The following is a 15,010-nucleotide window of genomic DNA, read 5'->3' on the forward strand; positions in this document are numbered from 1 at the left end:
AAATTTTGGGCTGTTGTGGTTTCATTTTCATTTGTCTCCATGTATTTTTTGATTTCCTCTTTGATTTCTTGGTTGACCCATTCATGTTTAGTAGCATGTTATTTAATTCAAAAACCATGTATTTGCGTTCTTTCCAGATTTTTTTCTTGTGGATGATTTCCAGTTTCATAGTGTTGTGGTTAGAAAAGATGCATGTATGACTTTGTTGAAACTTGTTTTGTGACTTAACATGAGATCTATTCTGGAGAATGTTCCATGTACACTTGAAAAGAATGTGCAATCTGCTGTTTTAGGATGGAATGTTCTGAATATATGTTTAGATCCATCTGATTCAATGTGTCATTCCAAGGCACTGTTTCCTTATTGATTTTCTGTTTGGATAATCTATCCATTGACGTATGTGGGATGTTAAAGTCCTCTACTATTATTGTATTAGTATCAATTACTTCCCTTGTGTTAGTTAATAACTGATTTATGTATTTGGATGTTCCCATGTTGTGTGCATAAATATTTATGACTGCTATATCTTCTTGTTGGATTGTTCCCTTTATCATTAAATAGTGTCCTTCTTTGGTTCTTGTTACAGTCTTTGTTTTAAAGTCTATTTTGTCCAATATCAGCATTCCTACCCTGGCTTTATTTTCACTTCCGTTTGCATGATAAATGCTTTTCCATCCCTTCACTTTCAATCTGCAAGTGTTTTTAGGTCTAAAATAAGTCTCCTATATGCAGCATATAGATGGGTCTTTCTTTTTTAATCCATTGCATCACCCCATGTTTTTGATTTGAGTGTTTAGTCCATTTATATTCAAAGTAATTATTGATAGGTATGTATTTATTGCCATTTTGTTACTTGCTTTATGATTGTTTTTGTAGTTTTTCTCTGTTTCTTTCTTTGATTGCTTTCTTCTATCATGGCTTTCTTTAGTGATATACTTGGATTCCTTTGTCTTTATTTTTTGCATATGTATTCTTGGTTTTTAATTTGTGGTTACCATTAGGTTTGTATATAACATCTTAGACATATAGCAGTCTATATTAAGTTGATGGTCACTTAATTTTGAACCCATTCTTTACTCCTCTCCCCTACCACATTTTATGTATATGGTGTCACACTTTACATCTTTTTATTTTGTGAGTTCCTTGACTGATTTTTACAGATATACTTATTTTTACTGCTTTTGTGCTTCCTACTTTTCTTACTCCTACTTATGATCTTTCTTTTCCACTCAGAGTCCCCTTTAACATTTCTTGTAGGGCTAGTTTAGTGGTCATGAGTTCCTTTAACTTTTATTTGTCTGAGAAATTCTTTTCCTTCTATTTTGAATGATAGCCTGTTGGATAGAGTATTCTTAATTGTAGGTTTGTTTTTGTTTTTGCTTTTCTTTCAGCACTTTGAATATATCATGCCACTCTCTTCTGGCTTTCAGAGTTTCTCTGGAAAAAATCCACTGATAGCCTAGTGGGGTTTCCTTTGTATATAACTGCTTTCCTTTCTATTGCTGCCTTTAAAATTCTCTGTCACTACTTTTTGCCACTCTTATTACTGTGTGTCTTGGTGTGGACCTTCTTGTGTTGATTTTATTGGGGGCTCTTTGTGCCTCCTGGATCTAGATTTCTGTTTCCTTCCCTAGATTCAGGAAGTTTTCAGCTGTTATTTCTTCAAATACATTTTCTGTCCCCTTTTCTCTCTCCTTTCCTTCTGGGATACCTAAAATGGCAAATGTTATTATGGTTGATGGTGTTGCTGAGATCCTTTAATCTAGTTTCATTTATTATTATTTTTTTTCTCTCTCCTGTTCAGTTTGATTGCTTTCCTTTGGTCTGTCCTCCAGGTCCCTGATCAATTGTTCTGCTTCCTCTAGTCTACTATTTATTCCTTCCAGTATATATTTTAATTTCAGTTATTGAGTCCTTCATCTCTGATTGGTTCCTTTTTATGTTTTCTATCTCTTTGTTGAAGGTCTCACTGAGGTCCTCCACTCTTTTCTCAAGTCCTGTGAGTATCCTTATGACCATTACTTTAAATATTCCATCAGGCATTTTACTTATCTCCATTTCATTTTGTTCTCTTGCTGTGATTTTTTTTTTCCTATTCTTTCATTTGACACCTATTCCTCTGACTCCTTTTTTTGACTAACTTTCTTTGTTTCTCTGTGTTAGGAAAGTCAGCTATGTCTCCTGCTCTTGAAAGTAGTGGCCTTATGAAGAAGGGGTCCTATAGCGCCCTGCAGTGCAATGTCCTCTATTCACCAGAACCTGGCATTTTAGAGGTGTCTCTTATGTGTGTTGTGTGTGCCTACTGTTGTGGCCAAAGCACGTTTGCTTTTAGTCCAGTCATCTGTAGTGGCTTTCTTTGCCTGTTGTGGGCAGTGTTTGGTCCCTATGTTGTTATTGGGCCAATTTGGGGACACCTTGGCCTTTAGTTGAGTCAGACCAAGTGTTTGCCAGAGCTGTGGTAGCACCAAACTGCAGGGCACTTTCTCTGTGTTGTCCCTTGAGAAGCTTTTGTTGGATATTGGGGAGTGCAGTCAGACCAGATGCCTGTCTCCTGTCACTGCTGGTGTCACAGTCAGATGGTGTGTGTAGTTATCTTCCCCTCTTCCTGGGGCAGGAGTCATTTTGGAAGTTTTGTCCCTTTTTGGGGCTACTTGCATGCTGCCAGGCTTGTCACACCACTTTATATGGATTCCTGCTGAGGGTGGTGGTGGGGGGCATGTGGTGCCATCAAGGTCTGCTGGTCTGCTGTGGGAGGGGAGTTATAGCCATCCAGGAAACTCTTGCCCAGGCTGGGATGGGAGGGGGGTGCATGTCCACAGGAGAACAGGGGGTGGGGCATGCTTTTGACAAGGTAGGTGGAGCATGTTTGATCTGTGCTGGTTCCTGCAGGTGTCTGTGTATCTAGGCTGGTGGTGAGGGAGGAAAAGGTGCCTGCTAGCTCTTTTGTTCTTGGAGAAGTCTCCTAAAGATCCCTGCCCCTAGAGCACAGGGTCTGAGATTAGTAAACAAATCTCCTTCCCATATACCGCAGGTGTTTTTCAAACTATTGCTTCTGTGCTGTATTTCAGCAGGGCTGTTCGTTGTGCTGTCTCTTTAAGGTGGGGACTCAGATTCCCCTCACCCTCCTTGCTATCCCAGAGATGAGCCCACTGATTTTTAAAGTTCCACGTGTTATGCCTTGCTGATTGTAAGAACTTGCAAAATTAGGCCCCTCTAGTTTTCAAAGACAAGTGTTATATGAATTTGTCTTCCCAGTGTGGGTCCCCCATGCCTGGTGTGCCTGGCATAGGATCTCTTCCTCTTCTCTCTCCACACCCACCACATCCCTCTCTCCTAGATGTAGTCCCGTGTCTCTGGCTCCTGTGGTTCTGCCCTTCCTACCCTTGTCCGTGTGGCCTCTTGTCTACTTAGCTGTGGCGCGTCTGTCCTGCCAGTCTTCGGGTGGTGTTCTGGGTTATCAACACTGATACGATGTTATGTAGTTGTATCTGTGGCACGAGGTGAGCTCAGTACCCTCCGACTCTGCCATCTTCTCCAGAAACCAGCACTTGAATTTTGTGTCTGCGTTTTCCGTAATGAAAATTTCTTGCTTTTGTATTAGAGAAAAAAACACTTCATTTAATAAAAGACTTAAAATGCTACCATTTTAGAGGGATTCATGGTTAAATAATTAATTTCTAAACTGGCACTCATCTATATATAGAATTGTGACAGTAGTGGTAGTTTAACAAATTGATAATAATGATGTCAATAAAGGCAGTACATATTTTTTCAGACTGAAATAATTCAAGACACAGACACAATCATTGTTCATTTAATAATTTCAGAAGTATGTAAAGGGATATGTGAACAAGTATTCCCCAGGTCAAGTGTGAGGAAAAATAGATTCCTTACAGCTGTATGTGTTCTCAGATCTGCAAGAACAATTGCATAGGCTGGAGGAGCAAAAATGAAAACCATTTTATTGAATTTGATTCTAAATAAATTTTTAAAAATCACATAGTAGAGTGAATATGCAGCATTAATATTCACATAGTAAATGTTATGAGAGTTTCAGAAGAATATCCTTCACAATGTTTAGATTTTCTCACATATATTAGAAGGAATTTAACTGATATAAAATGGCTTACTCTCACAATCTAGTAAAATTTATCTATGTAGATTGACAATCACTTCAAAATATTCATTGGAGAGTTAAATTATTCAGCATGCTTTTTTCTTAAGTTTTATTTATTTATTTTAGAGAGAGAGAGAGTGAGCATGAGTTGGGGGGAGGGCCAGAGAGAGAATTTCAAGCTGACTCCCCACCAAGCATGGAGACTGATGTGGGGCCCTATCTCAGGACCCATGAGGTCATGACCTGAGCCAAAACCAAGTCAGACATTTAACCAACTGAGCCACCCAGGTGCCCCAGCATGCTTTTTTTAAACAACAACAACAACAACAATTTCTTCTATTTTAAAATCTTTTCATTTGAGAGTTTCCAAATTTTGCCCTTTTACTAAAGCTATCTCCCTCTTGCCACCTGGGTCTCACCCTCACATCCCTAACCCTTGGAAATCACCATCTGTTCTTCATTTCTAAATTTATCATTTCAAAATGCTATGTAAATGGAATCATATAGTATATAACTTTTGGGAGTTGGCTTTTTACCTCAGCATAATGTCCTGGAGATTCATCACAGTTGTTGTGTATACCAATTGTTTGTCCCCACCCCCCCCCCCTTTCTTTTGGCTGAGCAGTATTCCATGGAATTTGTATTACAATTTGTTTAACCATTCACCCGTTTATGGCCACCTGGGCTACTTCTAGCTTTTGGCTATTTTGAATGAAGCTTCTTCTTCTTCTTCTTCTTCTTCTTTTTTTTTTTTTAAAGATTTTATCTATTTATTTGACGGAGAGAGACAAAGCGAAAGAAGGAACACAAGCAGGGGGAGTGGGAGAGGGAGAAGCAGGCTTCCCACAGAGCAGGGAGCCCGATGTGGGGCTTGATCCCAGGACCCTGGGAGCATGACCTGAGCTGAAGGCAGACGCTTAATGACTGAGCTACCCACACACCCTTGAATGAAGCTTCTATGAGCATTTATGTACCGGTTTTTGTGTAACGTAGGTTTTCATTTTTTTTGGAATAAGAGTCCAAGAGTTCAGTTGCTGGGTCATATGGTAATTGTATGTTTAGATGGATAAGAAACTGCCCAACCATTTTCTAGGGTGGCTGTATCATTTTACATTTCCACCAGCAATGTATGAGTGATCTAGTTTTTCCTCATACTCCACAGGGTTTGGTGCTGTCACTATTTTTTCTTTTGGTCCTTCTGATACGTGTGTAGTGATATCTTATTTATTTTAATTTGTATTTACCTGATTGCTAATGATGTTGAAATATTCTCATATGCTTATTTGTCATCCATATATCCTCTTCAGTTCAGTGTCTATTATGACTTTTACCTATTTTCTAATTGGATTTTAAAAAAATTATTGAAGTTCTAAAATTCTTTAAATATTCTAAATATAGTCCTTTATTGGATACGTGGTTTGCAAATATATTGTCTGAGTCTGTAGCTTATCTTTTCATCCTCTTTATGTAGGTCATCACAATGAAATGTTTTAAATTTTGATGAGATTTATCAATTTATCCTTTTATGGATTGTGTTTTTGGTGGCACGTCTAAAAATTCCTTGCCTAATCCTAAATCCCAGATTTCCTCTTATTCATCTTTCTGAAAGTTTTATAGTTTGCCCTTTATATTTAAGCCCATGATCCATTTTGAATTCATTTTGTCTATGGTATAAGGTTTAAGTCAAGGTTTTTGCTTTTGTTTTTGTTTTGTCTATAGATGTCTAATTGATCTAGCACCATTTCTTTAAATGACTATCCTTCCTCCATTGAATTGCTTTTGCACCTTTGTCAAAAATCAGTTAAGCATATTTGTATGGATCTATTTCTGGGTTTTCTATGTTCCATTAATTTATGTCTCTCTGCCAGTATCCCACTGTCTTAATTACTGTATCTATATAATATATTTTAATATTATATATTTCTTTCATAGGGCCACTGTAACACATTACTACAAACTTGGTTGAAAACAATGGAAATGTGTTCTCTCACAGTTCTGGAGCTCAGAAGTCTGAAATCATGGTGTAGGCAGGGCTGTGCTTCCTCTGGAGGCTCTAGGGGAGAATTCTTCCCTGCCTCTTTCAGCTTCTGGTGGCTATTGGCAATCCTTGGCTTCTTTTTTTTTTTTTTTTTTTTTTTAAAGATTTTATTTATTTATTTGAGAGAGAGAGAGAGCACATGAGAGGGGGGAGGGTCAGAGGGAGAAGCAGACTCCCCGCTGAGCAGGGAGCCCGATGCGGGACTCGATCCCGGGTCTCCAGGATCATGACCTGAGCCGAAGGCAGTCGCTTAACCAACTGAGCCACCCAGGCGCCCCGGCAATCCTTGGCTTCTTGAACTATGGCTGCATTACTTCAATCTCTGCCTCTGTCTTTACGTCATCTTGCCCTCTGTGTATGCCTTGTCTGTGTGCCTTTCCCCTTTCTTGTAAGGATATATGTGATCATAATTAGCGTCCATCCAGTTAATCCAGGATAAGCTCCTTCTCTCAAGATTTTTGACTTAATCACATCTTTTGCCATATAAGGTAATATTCACTCTTTTGTCATAGAGATAATATTTGCAGGTTCCAGAATGTGACATATATTTTGGAGGGCTAATATTCAGCTCACTATAATTCAGTAGTGTAATTCCTCTCAATTTATTATTTTTTTATTCGAGATTGAAGATTGTTTTAGCTTTTCTAGGGCCTATACTTTTTTTTTTTTTAAGAGAGAGAGAGAGAGCACGTGTGCATGAGTGGGGTGGGGTAGAAGGAGAGGGAGAGAGAGAATCCCAAGCAGGCACCACACTCAGCACGGAGCCTGATGTGGGGCTGGATCTCACAACTCTGAGATCATGACCTGAGCCAAAATCAAGAGTCAGAGGCTTAACTGACTGATCCACCCAAGTGCCCTGGGCTTATACCTTTTTATATAAATTTTAGAATAAGTTTGTCTTTGGCTACAGAAATCCTTGCTGGGATTTTCATAGGCATTGTATTCTATATGTTCATTGATAGTACATAGAAATTGGATTGACTTTGTATGCTGTAAACTTGTAATAATTTATTAGTTCTAGGAGGCATTTTATAGTTTCTTTGGAATTTTCTTTTTTTTAAGATTTATTTATTTATTTATTTATTTATGTTAGAGAGAGAGCGGGGGGCGGGGAGGAAGAGAGAAACTCCAAGCAGAACCCCCCATTGAGCACGGAGCCCAACATGGGGCTTGATCTCACAACCCTGAGATCACAACCTGAGCTGAACCAAGAGTCGGATGCTTAACTGACTGCACCACCCAGGTACCCTTCTTTCGAACTTTCTATATAAATAGTCATGTTATCTGCAAATAGAAACAGTTTAATCTCTTCGTTTCTTATCTGTATGCCTTTTATTTCCTTTTCTTCTCCTGTTGCAGTGACTAGACCTTCCAATACTACATTGTGTAAGAATGGTGAGAATAGACATTCCTGCTTTGCTTTCAATCTTATTGAAAAATCATTCAATTTTTTTATCATTAAATATGATGTAACTTCTAGTTTTTTTTTTTTTTTTTTTGTAGATGGTTTTATCAAGTTGAAGTAATACCACTATATTCCCAACTTGGTATATACATTTTATACATTGTTGGACTTAGGCTGCTATTATTTTGTCAAGGATTTTTGTATCTATGTTCTGGTCTGTAGTTCTCTTCTTTCTTACTACTTTTGGTTTTGCTTTCTATTTCACGTTGGTTGAGTTTTGGTAGTTTTTGTTTTTTAAGAAATTGGTCCACTTCTTCAAAGTTATTGAATTTATGAACAAAAAGTTACTCATAATATCCCCTAATTATCTTTTCAATGACTGTAGGATCTGTAATGATATTTTGATATTGGTGATTTGTGTCATTTCTCTTTTTATTTTGTTCAGTCCTATGAAGGATTTATTGATTTTCTTCATATTTTAAGAGCAACTGGCTTTTTGCTTCATTGATTTTCTTTATTGTTTTTCTATTTTTAATTTTGTTATTTTCTTCTGTTGTCTTTATTATTTTCTTCCTTCTACTTATTTTAGGTTTTCTTGCTCTTTGTTTTATTTTTTTAGGTAGGAACTTAGATTATTAATTTAAAAATTTTCCTCATTTCTAATGTAAACAATGCTATAGATCTCCCTCTCAGCATTGCTTTAGAAACAATATGTTGTATTTTTGTTTTCATTTGATTCTATACATATTTTTAAAAAATTTATTTTAAGACTCCTCTTTGATTTATGGCTCATTTAGTGATGAATCGCTAAATTCTACCCCTGAAACTAATAATAGACTACATGTTAACTAAATTGAATTTAAATTAAAAAAAAAAGAAGCGTGTTATTTCATTTCATTTCATTTCTTTTTTTTTTTTCTTTTTTTACCTCGAGTTTGTTTTGTGACCTAGGATATGGTCTAAGTTGGTGACTATTCCACAGGTGCTTGAAAAAAAAATGTATTCTGCTATTGTTAGGTGGAATGTTCTACATACGTCCATTAAATTTTCTTGTTGGTTGTGTTGTTCAGATCTCCTATATCTTTGCTGATTTTCTGCCTAATAAGTGTATCAGTTTCTGGAAGGAGGATGTTTAAGTTCCCAACTATATTATAGTCTGTTTCTCCATTCAGCTCTATTAGCTTTTGGTTCATGTATTTTGATGAGTTATTTGGTGAGTACACATTTAGGATTGCTATGTCTTCCTGGTACATTGATACTTGTATCATTATGTAATATCCTTCTTTCACTCTAGTAATTTCCTTTGTCTGAATTCTACTTTATCAAACACTAATATAGTCCCTCCTGATTTTTAAATTTAACGTTTGCATGGTGTAAGTTTTTCATCCTTTTACTTTACATATAGTTATGCCATTGAATTTGAAATAAGTTTCTTACAAACAGCATGTGTTGGGTCATTTTTTTAAATCCACTTTATCAATCACTGTCTTTTGATTCATGCATTTATACCATTTACATGTAAGGTAATCTTGATATTTTAGTCCTTAAGTCTGCCATTTTAACGTTGTTTTCTCTCCCTCTTGTTCTTGTTCTTCTGTTTCTCATTTTTACCTTCTTGTAAATTACTTGATTTTTTTTCTTTTTTGGATATCATCTTGATTTACTAATGGTGTATCTCTGTATAGTTTACATAGTGGTTATTTTGGTTATTACAATATACAAATATGACTTATCACAATGTATTGGTATAGAAAACAGAATGGCTCCTCCTTCAGCTGCTCCCCAAGATGTCCATGTCTTAAACCTCAAAACTTATGAATGAATACATTACCTTCCATGACAAAAGGGGCTTTGGAGATATGATTAAATCAAGCATCTTGAGACGGGAAGATCATTCTGTATTGTCTGGTTGGGCCCAATATAATTACAAGGGTTCTTACCAGAGGTAGGCAGAGAGTCATAAAAAAGGGAGCAGAAGTAAGAGAATCAGAGAGAGATTTAAAGATGCTATGCTGCTTGCTTTGAAGATGGAGGAAGGGCCCACAAGCCAAGGAATGTGGTTGTGTCTTAGGAGTTTTGTCTCTTGTGTTAGGAGTCTCTGGGTTCTAATTAAAGTTTTCAGTTTAGTAGGCTGTTTAGTAAGTCATCCTATTTAGCATGCAGACCCTAGCCTCCTTTTTGGGGTCATTGTTACAATGACAGATTAATTTTTAGAGCCTTTGCTGTATTGTTTGAGACTGCTTGATTTATCTTTTGTTGCTGGGGCTCTCACCGGTACTTGCTGGTACTGGCTGAGGAGAATGAGGGGTTTTCTTGGGCTGAGCTGCCAGGTGTTTCCCAGTAAGGAAGAGAAGTATTAAGTCTGTATAGTTAGAGGGGCTTTTTGGACTGTGCTGCTTGCTGTGCCTGGGTCCCTCTTCCAGACCCCCTGGCATCTCTGGTATCTTTCTGTGAGAAAAGGGAGTCTTAGGACCACTAAGCAAGAAGCACAGTTCCTCAGGACACTAACTGTTAGTGGGGCTCCTGAAGAATCTCTCTTGCCTGTTCTTCCAGGTTTGCCTGAAATTGTCAGAAGGGCTCCCATTGATTCAAGGCAAGGAAGGAGCCTTTCTAGGCTGACTTTTGTTGCTGGGTTGGGGGTCTGAAAATGCTGGGTCTGAGTGACTTACAAATTCTGTTGTGGAGGAGAGGGGCACACAGCACTCTGCTGCAGTGTTGTTCCTCCAGCCGTAGGGTTCTATGCAAGTTTGCTTTTTTACCACCTTTCAGAGTTCTCCTTTGCTTGTCCGCTGCATTATTCCCAGGGTTTATAGTGTCTAGTGGGAAGGAACAGGTAAAAATGGGTCTGTGCCTTCTTATCCAGACCAGGAGTCACCATTAAACTTCTGATAATACCAAATTGTTTTTCTCCTTCCCTTGGAGAGGATCTAGTGTATTTGAAGAACTGGAAGAAGATATTTGAAGTGGAGTGAATGGAGTATGAAGTGAGGTCAGAGAAGTAGGAGGGGCTAAGCATGCAAAACATTATAGATCATGTTAAGGAGTCTGGATTTTATTCTATGTGCAATGGGAAACCATGTTAAAATTTTAAACAATGGAATGGCTTAATCTGTTTTTTTTTTTTTTTATTTTTAGAAAGATTGTTTCAGTTTCTATGTGGAAAAGAGATGTTAGGGCTTAAGAGTGGAAATAGTGAGACATACAACTATTGCCTGGGCACATTGGTTACTTGAACAAAGAGACATGATGATTAGTGGAACAAAGACAGAGCTAGGAAGAAGTAGACAGATTAGAGATAGATTTGAAGGTGTCAACCTGTAGATTTTGTAATGGATTGACTGTGGACTATGAATGAAAGGGACATGCCACAAATGTTTCTCAAAGTCTTGGCTTAGTGAACTGTGTGGGTAAGGAAATACAAGATAGGGAATAGATATGAGAGGTGTAGCTAGGGTTGACTTTGAGATGGATTTTACATAGCTAAATGGAGATGCCTAGGAGATGTCTTTAAATATCAGAAGAGTGGAATGGACTAGAAATACAAATGAGGGAGGTATCAGATCATAGGTATTATGGAAGTTGTAGGAGTGGATCAGATCACTTAGGGAAAATACAGAGTAAGAGGAGTCAAGTGCTGAATTCAGAGTCATGAGGCAAACCAGCATTTAGTTGCTAAAGGAGGAGGAATGTGCCAAAGAAAATAAGAAGCAGCAGCCAGAAAGAGATAGGGAGAAAGCCAAGATATATTTCCCATCTTTATAAGAATTTATTTCAAATTCCCAGCACATTAATCCCTTAATGACGATAAACAAAGCACAGAGTCACAAAAACACTCCTCCACATAATATAATGAAGTTCCCTAATTACTCAGTTATATTACTGCCAATTCATATTAAAAAATTTTCTGTAGGAGAAATTTCTGCATACATACAAGGACTCAAAAATTTGGAAGATAATATAAGAAAATGTTAACAGACATTATATCTAATGATGGAATTGTGAATAGTTTTTACTTTCTTCATTTCACTTTTCTAAATTTTAGTTTTTTTCTATAATAAGCATATCAGAAAACATTGTCTAGATATATTCTATTTATTTTCTTTGTGAGAAAGTAATTTTCTATTAGTTAGAACAGGGGTAATTAATCTGAGTGTTATGGTGCTGCCTGATTCTGTGAAGCATCCCACCTGTTTTTTATTTAGTTAGATATATGCAATTTATTTGCTTCTCTGCTATCTTCAGGGCTCTTTCATACAGATGAGCATGTAGTTATTTATAAATAATATTGTGAGACAGTGATGCATAGAGTGAAGAATGTGAAAACGAAAGTTAAATTATTTGTATCTGAATTCTAACTCTGCCACTTCACAGCTCTGTGACATGACATATGTTGAAAGTGAAACTATTAGTATATATCTTGAAGTGTTATCTGGAGATCAAAATTAGATAAAATAAAGGGGTGGCACAGTCCACTTCCTAGCATGTGGTAACTTATTGATATATGATGGTTGTTAACAGCTTAGGCTGTGGAGATGGAGAGTCTGGGTTTGAAATTAACCCATCACTTACTAAATGGGTCACATTTTGCAACTTATTTAACCTCTCTGTGTTTTTTCTTTTCCTTACATGTCAGGTCTTAAAGGTACCTTCTCAAAGGTTATTATGAAATAATGTATGTGCAACACTTAGAATACTGTCTGGGAGTATTCACAAGTACTCAACAAATGCCATTTTGCATATTTCTTTTATGATTAAGGGTCTTTCACTTCAGTGACTAGATTTTAAACTCCCATAGGGCAGGAACCAGTCTTGCACATTTTTTAAATACACAATAATTCATGTGCTGAAAAATGTTTATAATTTAGAATTATCATTCCAAATATTAATTCTCATGACATAAGGCTAGGTAGGAGCTTTCTTAACAAATCTTCCCTGAACTGTCTCAACAGGTTGATTGATGCTCTCATTCCCCTATGGCTCATGAGTGCTGATGCCCAGATGATACTGAACATTCCTTGTACACTGCAGGCCTCTATTCCATGCATGTCGGCATATTTCTGCTCCTAATAGTTGAGTTGTTTTCTTAGCAAGGGACTCGTGTTTATTTACAAACCAGTGATTCCAATTGTTATGTACTATAGTGACATATTTATTTAAATATTGGATAAACTGCTAAACTTTGAGTACAAAAAGAAAAAGTATATCTTGTGAAAATTAAATGGAATACTTTGGAAAGAGTTGACAAAAGGACTTCCTAAAAATTGTTGTCAAGTTAGGTGTGGGCAATGCAGCAGCAATATACTGGGAAAACCCTCTGTACTCATATTGCCTTACAAATGGATTTAGGTTCTCTTTCCTCTTTAAGAAATACAAACTAAAAATCACAGACAATGGATGAGGGGTATGATTTATGTGTGTGATTTGTGAAGGCGCATATCTCCATCTGTGGGCCCATACTGAAAGAAGAGCTCCTGGCCCAACATCTAACCATTGGTATGTAGATATTTTTTCAAGTTAAAATGAGGTATTTAAGGTTTATAGGCAATCATTTTTTAATGATTTCCTGCTTTAACCAACAACTCTTAATCTTGAAAAATAAGTCTCCTAAAATACTTGGATTCAGCAGAAATTAAACTGAATATCTACTGATTTTGAATTCTAGTTTAATCACTTGCTAACCTTATGATTTTGAGCAAATTAGTTATCCTCCTGAATCTTGGTCCTTCATTTGTAGAAGGTATTTTTTTTAATTAATGAGGGTTTTAAAAAAATTAAATGAGACCATATATCTAAAGTACATAGCAGAGTCCCTAGAAAGGGAATGAGTGCTTAATAAATGTAGTTTTCTTTTTTTAATTTAATTTAATTTAATTTAATTTAATTTATTTATTTGACAGAGAGAGACACAGCGAGAGAAGGAACACAAGCAGGGGTACTGGGAGAGGGATAAGCAGGCTTCCCGCGGAGCAGGGAGCCCAATGTGGGGCTCGATCCCAAGACCCTTACCTGACTGAGCCTCCCAGGGGCCCCTAAATGTAGTTTTCTATACTGTAATGACCATGAGTTTTTTCTCTGAAACCATGACCTCTTCTAAGCTCTAGAAACACATTTCCAGCTGTAGACTACACATATCTAACTGTATCTCCTTAAGACACCTTCACCATTCTCCTAGACTGAGTCTTAGATTAATTATCAAGACATGATTCTCTTGCCTTTTCACTCATTCTCATATATCAAAATGACTATGAAAATAGATTTGATTTTAAATTTTAGAAATTCTCTCCATTTTCTTTTCTTTTTCACTACTAATATTTGTCTTTCCCTTCCTTTCTTCTTAATTGCTCCAGTTTATTTAGTTTAATAAGAGCTATTTTATTTTCATTACTCAAAAGTGGGTTTAAGTAGTTTCTTTCTATTTACTTAAATAACATTCCCAGTTACTTATTTGGCTTAAGACTTCATTAGTTCTCATAGTACATTCCTCTCTCTCTTCTTCCCAGTACATTCATTGCCAATATTATCTTCCCAAGAAACAAATTTGATCTGCGTACCAACATACACACACACACACACACACACACACACACGCGCGTGCGCGCGTGCTGAAACATTTATGCCTTGCCATTATATCCCAGTTAGGACCCAGCCTCCTTAGCTTCACATGTAAGCCCATCACAGTTGTGCTGGAACTACTCTGTAGATTTAGCTCTGCCTTTCTCCAACCAAACTCAACTTCCTGCAGTTCTCAAATATAATTTTCACAATTCTGTGTTGTTCTTGTGTTTACTCTTTCATGTGAATTGCTCTGTCCTTTGGAGCACCTGTTTGGGTGGATCAACTTTTATTGCCCAGGAATTGTTCCCATTCCTAAATATACAGCTTTGAAGGTATCTAGGGGATTTGGAGAACTAATGCTGTATCTCAATCACTATCTACACACACACACCCGATTTGCGCATCTGTGGGCAGAATGTAATTCTATCAGAGTTCTCTTGGGTTGACTTAGTGTCTTCTCACTAATTACTACACATAGAGCCTCAAGTGACAAAACAGCTGGTTATGCAATTAAAACCTTTCAGCTGTGAGTGGAGAGCTCAGTTAGGATGACTGGAAGGGTACAGTGTATAATGTACTCATTGGTTTAATAAGTTGGAAAGTATGTGGCTGCTCAGTTATGCAATTCATTTTGACTCGAATGGAGAAATCAAATTAACTGCAGGTAGGTATTATAAGAGCTGACAGGTCTGACATCCTCAGTGTTCCATGAAACTGAAGATCGTCCTTGTAGAGTCACAGGTATTTTTTTTTATTCCTTCTTTTTCTTTGAGCATTTCTACAAGCTAAAATAAATATTCAATACATACTCTTTAGCAGCTAAAAGGATATTTTGGTTTTGGCTCTATCAAGTGTAGAATTTGCAAAAAAAGTAATAAGTTTTTTACCCTCAGTG

Source organism: Halichoerus grypus, chromosome 4 (genome assembly GCF_964656455.1).
Source record: "Halichoerus grypus chromosome 4, mHalGry1.hap1.1, whole genome shotgun sequence".
Lineage (NCBI taxonomy): Eukaryota > Metazoa > Chordata > Mammalia > Carnivora > Phocidae > Halichoerus > Halichoerus grypus.